Source organism: Macrobrachium rosenbergii, chromosome 37, assembly GCF_040412425.1.
Source record: "Macrobrachium rosenbergii isolate ZJJX-2024 chromosome 37, ASM4041242v1, whole genome shotgun sequence".
Lineage (NCBI taxonomy): Eukaryota > Metazoa > Arthropoda > Malacostraca > Decapoda > Palaemonidae > Macrobrachium > Macrobrachium rosenbergii.
Window position 1 is genome coordinate 18,931,537 of NC_089777.1, and position 10,521 is coordinate 18,942,057.

General features: G+C 33.1%; 1 long non-coding RNA gene across 1 annotated transcript in view; it reads right to left on the minus strand.

Annotated features, from left to right (window-relative positions):
* LOC136825382 (uncharacterized) overlaps positions 1-3,055 on the minus strand; it is a 71,684-nt gene extending 68,629 nt beyond the window's left edge. The window contains exon 1 of the long non-coding RNA XR_010849316.1: positions 2,922-3,055. This is a non-coding gene — a long non-coding RNA (uncharacterized lncRNA). The remainder of the gene's footprint in view (positions 1-2,921) is intronic.
* Positions 3,056-10,521: the final 7,466 nt, after the last annotated feature.

Genomic DNA, 10,521 nt, shown 5'->3' on the forward strand with positions numbered 1-10,521 from the left:
TAGTAATGCAGATGAAATCTCTTTGAGTCTATGCGTTTTCATATATACACACTCCTTTCACATCTCTCTCTCTCTCTCTCTCTCTCTCTCTCTCTCTCTCTCTCTCTCTCTCTCTCTCTCTCTCTCTCAACATTAAAAATAACTCTAAATTGCAGATAAAATTCCTTTTAAGTCTAGGCGTCTTGATAGGCACACTCATTCCTTTTAAATCTCTCTCTCTCTCTCTCTCTCTCTCTCTCTCTCTCTCTTTTGGCAACATTACATATACTTTGATAATGCAGATAAAATTTCTTGAAATCTAAACGTTTTCATATATACACCTCCTTTCATTTCTCTCTCTCTCTCTCTCTCTCTCTCTCTCTCTCTCTCTCTCTCTCTCTCTCTCTCTCTCTCAATCCTTGGCAACATTAACAAGAATGTAATAATGCAGATAAAATAATTTTTAAGTCTATTTCTTCATATGCACTCTCTCTCTCTCTCTCTCTCTCTCCTTGGCAACATTATAAATACTTTGATAATGCTGATAAAACCTTCTTTAAAGTCTGGGTGTTTTGATATTGTACCCACTCCTCTCTCTCTTTCTCTCTCCCTCCCTCCCTCCCTCCCTGCTCCAGCCCTTAATCCTTATCTTCACGGAGAGGTTTTTAAACTCGCTAATCTTCTCGTAGCTTTCAACGGGAAATAAAACAGTTACTGCTCAGAATATAATGTCCAAGAAATTAGGTATCTCCAAGAAGCCTGATTCTCCCAAAAGACGCTTTTCATGATATGAATATTAAAAAAAAAGTATATAATATCATCCATAATTTCCGAGGGATCCGAGCTTGGTAAGGAATAGATTATTCAAAAATATATATTCTACATCATTTCGAAGAGTCCCGAGCGAGGATATGAATAGATTACTGAAAAATAACGTAGTGGGCTTAATAATGAATTTAGTAACGAATTTCGCGTAGGTTTCAAAGGCATACGAAATGTTATATCACGAGTAATAACGGCTTAAAAACGGTCTTGCGTTATTAGACGATATCCTGCGTTATTTCCCGCTAGAATGGCATCAAAGAAGCTCTAAGGAGAGATAATAATATACAGCGTTATGGAAAAATGAACGGTTGGTTGAGGTATTACATTTTAATGATGGAACTTAGGTTAGTTTCATGAGAGTCAGCGTATTATATACATATACAGTGTATATATATATATATATATATATATATATATATATATATATATATATATATATATATATATATATATATATATATTATCTAAGTAGATGAAACCTATTCACATGGAACCAGCACACCAAAGGCGCCATTGACTTGAAATTCTTTAAGCTTCCAAAGAATGCTGGTTTAAACCTCCCACTGCAGCAGACCCCACACTGCAGCAGTAACTGATCATGATACAGAAACAGTGATTTTTCATCACCCTGGGGGAGACGCGAACCAGCGACAGCTGAGTGGCACGCCACGACACTAACCACTATGCCAGTAGGCCAGCCAAAATTGACATTAGTTGACATTTTTGATTGTCTGTTTGTCACATTAATTATGCTATCTAACAAACTGAAAGAGTTTGAATATTAGATAAAGCTGTTAGTTCTAGGCTAATACAGAAAAAAAAGCTTAGAATGGTTGTTACCTGAATGGAAACTGAGTTTTTGTTACAGTAACTATCTCACTGTCATAAAATACACACACATGCATATTTTTGCAATGGCGTCTATATTATTTGCATAAAAAAACAAATGCATATATACTTATCTACGTAACATATGCACAGCCACCTATAATAGGCCTACTTGGCATATCCATATAGGTCTCCATAAATGACGAATCAGTTACTATGTTAATATTACACTTGCATTTATAATAGTCTTCATCGTTTCATGTAAAATGTTTCGTATTATTTACTAGCTATTGTAAAATTTATGCATACATTACATTACATTTCACTGTACCAGGTATGTTAAAATTTTCCCGTCATGCCTTGGCTTAGGCTAACCTTCTACCAATAATGAAATTCTCAGGCTCTCAGACCGTTAATGGTACTATATTTTTAAATAAGTATGTTATTTACAACAAACACTTCAACTCGTCTTTAATTTTTCCAGAATTATTTCATGTATCACTAAGCAAATGGCGGTAGCATGTAGCCTTCACTCTTAGGCCTAGGCCTAACATTCTCTTTGATATCATCTATTAAACTATATAGGCACGTAAGTACTGGCTGTAAGGTCCTAGTCTATTTAATAACATATTTATTAATCTAGTTGTGCCCGTGTGCTCCTGGTAAGATTTAAAAGCGAAAAGCCATATTCAAACATCAAGAAGGTATTAACCCGGTATGTATCCACCTTTTTCAGAGTCCAGGGTAAACTCATGCTAAGTAAAGTAGACGGCGGCATGAAGACATCGTTTGTTAATAAAACTTGTCGACCACACAGTATAGAAATGGGTGCATATAATACGTTGATTCCCGAGAGGCTAGTACTAAACACGGCGTCCCAAGGAGTTCCGCCATGTTTAGTACTAGCACCTCCGAGTAGGTGGATACGTACCGGCTTAATACCCATCATGAATAAGTCTAATGTATTAACATTCGTAACCGAAGTATAACCCTCGTATGTCATACCGCTCCCCTCTGGTTCTGTAGCTACAAGTTTACCAGTACCAGCCCCTTGGTGATGAACTTAAAGACATAAACAAATGACTGTAAATATCATGAACGCAAAAACAAAAGGGCGTAAAAATAGCCAGAAACATGAAGCAACGGCGGTGAATTTTACGGCCGCCGACTGGTAGGTGGAATCCAGGCCTCGGCAGCAGTCTTCAGTTTTTTACCTAATATTTAACATTCAAAGGCCTCTGGCATCATTTCAAGACTGTATAGTAAAAGAAGCATAAAGTATTAATCACCTGCTTTCCAAAAATATCGTAGTTTTCCACAAAATATGTGGAAAAATGGCACAAAATAAACCAAACACCGATCTCCTACGGGGAACTGATGGCTGTCAGTCTTGCCAGCCATGACGTCACGACGTACACCAGAGCCACCTAATGGCGGAGTGACGAAGCACTTCGTTCTCCTGTAACTTATCTTTGGAAGTGTTGTGTCTCGCGATGATTATTTATTTTCCGTTCGTTCTCGGCATCGCGGTGCGTTTTGGAGGATATAATTGTACGTGTGGACAGAGGAGTTCTTCAAGAGGAAGTGAACAACAACATTTTAAAGGTAAGTAAAGCAGAAGTGATTTAATTGACCCGTAATTTTGTGCCAGTGAGATCAATCATCGATGTCTCGTTTGCAATGAATAACCTTTCTCTGTTCGTGTGTCTTATATTTTCACCTTATTACTCTTGCTGTTTCGATTTTCCAATTGGAATATCATTCATCTTATACATACCACATAATATAAAGTCGAACATATCTCGTTCGTTATTAAAAACGCTTAGTAGTAAAGGGTCCTTCAGGATTATAGCTCTACCGGTTGTGTCAACCAGTCTCGCCATGTAAACATAGGATTGAAATGCGTAAGGACATAATAGTATTTTGTCCGTCATCGATGACTATTTTGCAGTAGGTAGGCCTGTAGGATACTATCTATGTGATCATTATGGTTGTTTAACAAAGCGCATTTTGAACAAAATGGTTTCTTTAACGAAGGTCCTTAACTTCACACTTGGTGGGAGTAATGGTTCCCGGTTTTTTACGTAAACAAAGCGCAAAAAAAAACTTCTGTCGATTTAAAGTAAAAAAAATAGTTGTATTTTTATTATATGTGTATCAAATTCTCGTTTAATTTACGTTTTCGTCAAATATGTCTCGTAGATTTTTGAGCCAATTATACGAGGTTAGGCTAGACCTGTACTCTTCCAACTAGCCTACTCACTTGGAAAGTTGCTGTATCATTTAAACTTCATCCTAAGTACAACTTCACTTCGAATATATAAAAATGACTCATTCTTAGTGCAACTTAATATCGAATATGTTAAAATAACCTACTCATGGAAAGGTTATGGAATCACAGGCCAAGGCTAAAATAGCCTTTAAGAATGGAAACAACACGTAAGAGAATCTTGGCCGAACAAACGCTAGGCCTATGCATATCACTTCTCCAGGTATTGTTATATTTTGTCCTTCTTTTGATGAAAGATGTATTCAGAGTAGGTCGAAATCAAGGGAATTGTAAATAGCAATAGCAATAAAGCAGTCATTTAGAAAATAAAATGCGATAAACAAGATCTTGTTGTCTATCGGAACGGAATCATTTCAGGTATAGAAAACGAAGAGCAAATTTTCAAATAAGCTTTAAAATATTGCTAAAATTGGATAAGCTTACATAATAATAATAATAATAATAATAATAATAATAATAATAATAATAATAATAATAATAATAGAAGCACAAGATAAAAAATTTATAACCGAAAAAATTTAAAAAGAAAACGGGAATTTCTTAGGCCAGTCCAATGTAGGCTAATGTCAGCCAGTCGCAGTCAATCAGATCCTGTGCCAATTTCTTCTTCTTCTTCTTTCTTCTTCTTCTTCCGTGTGGCATTCCACAGAGCAGTAGCTTTAATGGAAGAGACTTGTAAACGATGTCCCCCATTAGATCAAGAAAAGTTTCGATACTTTTTTTTTACTCCCGTTGTCGTGGGTTTATATATATATATATATATATATATATATATATATATATATATATATAAATAGATAAATAGATAGATAGACAGCTAGATAGATAGATAATATATATATACATATATATGTACAGGGTATATATTATATATATATATATATATATTAATATATATATATATATATATATATATATATATATATATATATATATATATATATTGTATTGTATATGTATGTATATGTAGATAGATAGATAGATAGATAGATAGATAGATAGATAGATAGATATTCCTCCTACACCAATAGTTTTACATAGATAGATATTCCTCCTACACCAGAATAAAAACTACGTGTTATTCGTAGAACCTTGCGTTACCTTAGGGAAATTAGTGAATGGTTAAGATGCACAGAATGTTTGTAAATAAAAAAAAAAAAAATAATTTGTGTAATAACATGTTTGTTCGTGCGTGCGGTCGTAATCGCATTTATGTATGTCGTTTAAAATTCGTGTTAATAGACAAATTCCTAAAACATTAATTTGAGTATTAATTTCATTAGGAAAAACTCTCATAAAAAAATTGCCTAAATATATATTGCAACTTAGTCCTGTTGATAACATCAGTTAGAAAAACCTACTTAAAAAAAACTCTGTAATTTATATATATATATATATATATATATATATATATATATATATATATAGACATTTTTCAGAAGTAGGAGTTTTTTTATTGATATTTTCGATGGGGCAGGTTGTAATATTTTTAATTTTTTTGTCAAAAGTTTTAATGATATTTATATATATATATATATATATATATATATATATATATATATATTTATATATATATATATATATATATATATATAATATAATATATATATATATACATACATATATACATATACAGTATATATATATATATATATATATATATATATATATATATATATATATATATATAGAGAGAGAGAGAGAGAGAGAGAGAGAGAGAGAGAGAGAGAGAGAGAGAGAGAGAGAGAGAGAGAGACGGCACAAAAACATCATTTGGCGAGGCATTTACAAGTCTTTTCCATTAGGGTGTAAAAGAAATATAAAAAAAAAACTCCCACGTGAATGAAAACCTTTGGCACGCGACCTTGTTTTCAACCTCAGGTATATTAAAAAAAACTCAGGTACGTCATAGTAACTTTAATTGAGTTTTTTTTACTGGAGTTTTTTAACTTTTTTTTTTTTTTTAGGGTTCAGGGCAATTAAAGGCAATGTTGTTTTGGCGTGATATATTTGAAGTGGTTCCCTTTCAATAGTTTTCTGTACAAGAAACATACCAAATTGCAGCCCTTTAGCCTCAGTAGTTTTTATTTCATGTAAGGTTAAAGTTAGTCATAATCGTACGTCTGGCAACAATATAGGACAGGCCACCACCGGGCCGTGATTGAAGTTTCATGGGCCGCGGCTCATACAGCATTATCCCGAGACCACCGAAAGATAGATATATTTTCGGTGGCCTTGATTATACCCTGTACAGAAAACTCGATTGCGCCGAAGAAACTTAGATGCATTTTTTACTTGTTTATTTTTTTGTATTTACTTTTCATTTAATTGTTTTATTTTACTTGTTTATTTATTTTTGCTTTATAGGGGCCGTTATGCACGGTGCATATTTCAAAGAAAGGTTACGAACATAATGCCTATAACGAGAAAATACACTTATTAAATACAAACGGGTTATGTATATTATACATTTTTATTTGTCAGTCGTAAAACATTGTTATCATCAATATCATCTTTATTATTATTATTATTATTATTATTATTATTATTATTATTATTATTATTATTATTATTATTATTATATGTTTCATATTCATCTATATATATATATATATATATATATATATATATATATATATATATATATATAAATATATATATATATATTATATATATATATAAAATATATAAATAAATATATATATTTCATAAATATATATATATACACATGCATATATATATACATACGTATACAAACGTATATATATACATATACATACACACACGTGTATGTATATATATATATATATATATATATATATATATATATATATATATATATATATATATATATATATATATATATCTGTATATATATAATATCTAATTTTATAACAACAGTACATAGAACAAATCAAATGTCCAATAACTATCCCCAACTGATAAAATCGACTGTTTACCAAAACCCAGCCAACTTCAGTCGGGAAATGCCTCTTTCTCTGCCCGCGTGCCTGCGCGCCCTTTGCGCACCCAATCGCGCGATTGATGCTATTCATGCCGCACGGACGATATCCGAATACAAGTCTTAATGGATATGCAAATTGGGAGTTCGAAGAAAGTGATCCCGAACTGCGTTTAGGCCGCGCCACGGTTGATATTCATCTGGGTTTTGTGTTCACTCTTCCGTTTTCTATATCGGGTCTCGTTTTCTATGCTTTTCTGTCGACTAGGTATTATGTAAAGGTTGGTGGGTTAAACTGTAGGTTATTCTTTGCCTTTTATTCGTGTGTTTCACTGGTTTTTTTTTTCAGTCTGTGTTTTCATATCTGCTGGCTCAAAGTATTGTGCTCTCTCTCTCTCTCTCTCTCTCTCTCTCTCTCTCTCTCTCTCTCTCTCTCTCTCTCTCTCTCTCTCTCTCTAATAATAGGCCTATTTCATCACAACAATTCCAATTCATATAGAAGGGGAGACCTATTTTTTTCTTTCTTATTGCAAAACTGCCAGTTGATAGATGTACAGTATATGTATATATATATATATATATATATATATATATATATATATATATATATATATATATATGTATATATATATATATATATATATATATATATATATATATAATATTCTAAAATCTTGTTTTTAGTGATTTTTATTATGTAGTGTATGGCATTCCCCCAAAAAAATTTTTTTTCATTTCTGATTATCATATAACGGAAAAATAAGAAAATAAAAATTTTATTTTCAGTAAAAGAAAACTATTTTGCTGGCTTTGTCTGCCCGTCCGCACAGTATTCTCTCCGCACTTTTTCTGTCCGCACTTTTTCTGTCAGCACTTTTTTCTGTCCGTCTTGAAAACTACTGAGGCTAGAGGGCTGCAAATTGGTATACTGAGCACTCACCATCCAATCACCAAATATACCAGATTGCATCCCTCTAGCCTCCTCAGTAGTTTAATTTTATTTAAGGTTAAAAAGTTAGTCATAATCGTGCATCTGGCAATGGTATAGGTCAGGCCACCACCTGGCCGTGGTTAAAGTTTCATGGGCCGCGGCTCATACAGCATTATACCGAGACCACCGAAAAATAGGTCTATTTTCGGTGGTCTTGATTATGCGCTGTAGGGGCTGTGCAGAAAACTCGATGGCGCCGAAGCAACTTCGGCGCATTTTTTACTTATTTGTGCGAGTGAATTTTGTTTCACATAGGACTGAAAAAAAATTGTTTTATTTTTCTAACTATGAATTCAGACCACTGGCGAACAACAAATTACAGCAACAATAATTTAGGTTAGTAATGAATGGTTGAGGAGGGGGTGGATGGGGGAAATTACCCCCATTACGTTGAATATTGTTTTTTCTAACAATAAATATTTGCTTGTTCTAATTAACGACTTGGTAAATAAATTTCAAATTTGCTTATTATCATAGCTGCTTTGTTTTTTTATTACTAATTTTTTTTTTTTTTTTTTTGCCTTTATGAATGAGTTTTAATTACCGCCAGGAAGGTGATGCTACGTGGTTTTTCTTAACTGTTATTATTATTATTATTATTATTATTATTATTATTATTATTATTATTATTATTATTATTATTATTATTATTATTATTATTATTATTATTATTATTATTATTATTATTATTATTATTATTATTGCTGTTTTCTATGCCCCTGATATCGATAACTACCACCATATTATTATTATTATTATTATTATTATTATTATTATTATTATTATTATTATTATTATTATTATTATTATTATTATTATTGGCAAGGAAACCCCTTTATACACGCGTAATTAATAGCTTATACAAAATTGGTCACTTTTTCAATATATTTACTTGAGATTTCAAAATCATAAATAAATTATAAAACAAAATAACGTGAACTACATAGTCACAAAAACTTTAGATTACGACGAGAGAGAGAGAGAGAGAGAGAGAGAGAGAGAGAGAGAGAGAGAGAGAGAGAGAGAGAGAGAGAGAGAGAGAGCCATTTCCAACCTCGTGTAGATATCAAGTCACCAGTTGTAGAATTTCCTCAAGACCGTATAGAGAGAGAGAGAGAGAGAGAGAGAGAGAGAGAGAGAGAGAGAGAGAGAGAGAGAGAGAGAGAAATGTACATAATCCAGGTGAGAATTGCTCCAACGGAGGAGCTAAATTAATCTTAAGTTGCCGGAACAACAAGGACACCTTTAAGGTAAGGCGACGTCGTCCCAGGTAGCAGAGAGAGAGAGAGAGAGAGAGAGAGAGAGAGAGAGAGAGAGAGAGAGAGAGAAGGGGGGAATCTTGTTGTCTCCTTGGAGAAGTCAGCTCGAGAAGAAGAAGAAGAACGAATGAAAGTATTTTTTTTTTTTTTTTTTTGCTGAATGGAGAGATGTTTTTTTGGCGTAAATGAAACTGGGTTGTTATCATTATTGCTGTTATACGAGAAATGGCTCTCTGGATTCGAAATGAGAGAGAGAGAGAGAGAGAGAGAGAGAGAGAGAGAGAGAGAGAGAGAGAGAGAGAGAGAGAGAGGGGCAAAGCAACTAATTTGTAAATATATCCAGTAAACATTTTTGTTATAAGAGAAATGGCTCTCTAGACTCGAAATGAGAGAGAGAGAAGAACGAGAGAGAGAGAGAGAGAGAGAGAGAGAGATGAGAGAGATGTTTTTAATTTGTAAATATATCCAGTAAACATTTTTGTCATAAGAGAAATGGCTCTCTAGATTCGAAATGAGAGAGAAGAGAGAGAGAGAGAGAGAGAGAGAGAGAGAGAGAGAGAGAGAGAGAGAGAGAGAGAGAGAGGGGCAAAGCAACTAATTTGTAAATATATCCAGTAAACATTTTTGTTATAAGAGAAATGGCTCTCTAGATTCGAAATGAGAGAGAGAGAGAGAGAGAGAGAGAGAGAGAGAGAGAGAGAGAGAGAGAGAGAGAGAGAGAGAGAGAGAGAATGCAACCAAAATAAAAAAATCTATGAAAATATTTCTTAGAAGTAATGAAATAAGAAATAAATAAATTTATGCTCTCGTAAAAAAAAAAAAAAAATTAAAAAGATAAAATTTTTAGTTTTCTGTAAAAGAAAACTATTGTGCCAGCTTTGTCAGTCCGTCCGCACTTTTTCTGTCCGCCGTCAGATCTTAAAAACTACTGAGGCTAGAGGGCTGCAAATTGGTATGTCGGTCATCCACCCTCCAATCATAAAACACACCAAATTGCAGCCTTCTAACCTCAGTAGTTTTTATTTCATTTAATTTTAAATTTAGCCATAATCGTACTTCTGGCACCGTTATAGGTACCAACAACGCAGGCCACCATCTGACCGTGGTTGAGTTTCTGTGAGCCGCGGCTGAAAGTTTCATACAGCAGTATACGCTGTACAGAAAACTCGATTGCGCCGAAGAAATTCCGGCGTATTTTTTACTTGTTTTTTTCCAAACCGGTATTGCCCTAAAATTGTTTTCTGCTAAATCCCACGTGTCTGGGCTTGAAACGGACACAAGGATGCTTGTTCTGTCTATTTCTGCATTCAAAATATAACATGTTTTATTAATTTTTAATAATGATAATCATATTTAACATTTTGTTAACATTAATACTATTAATGCA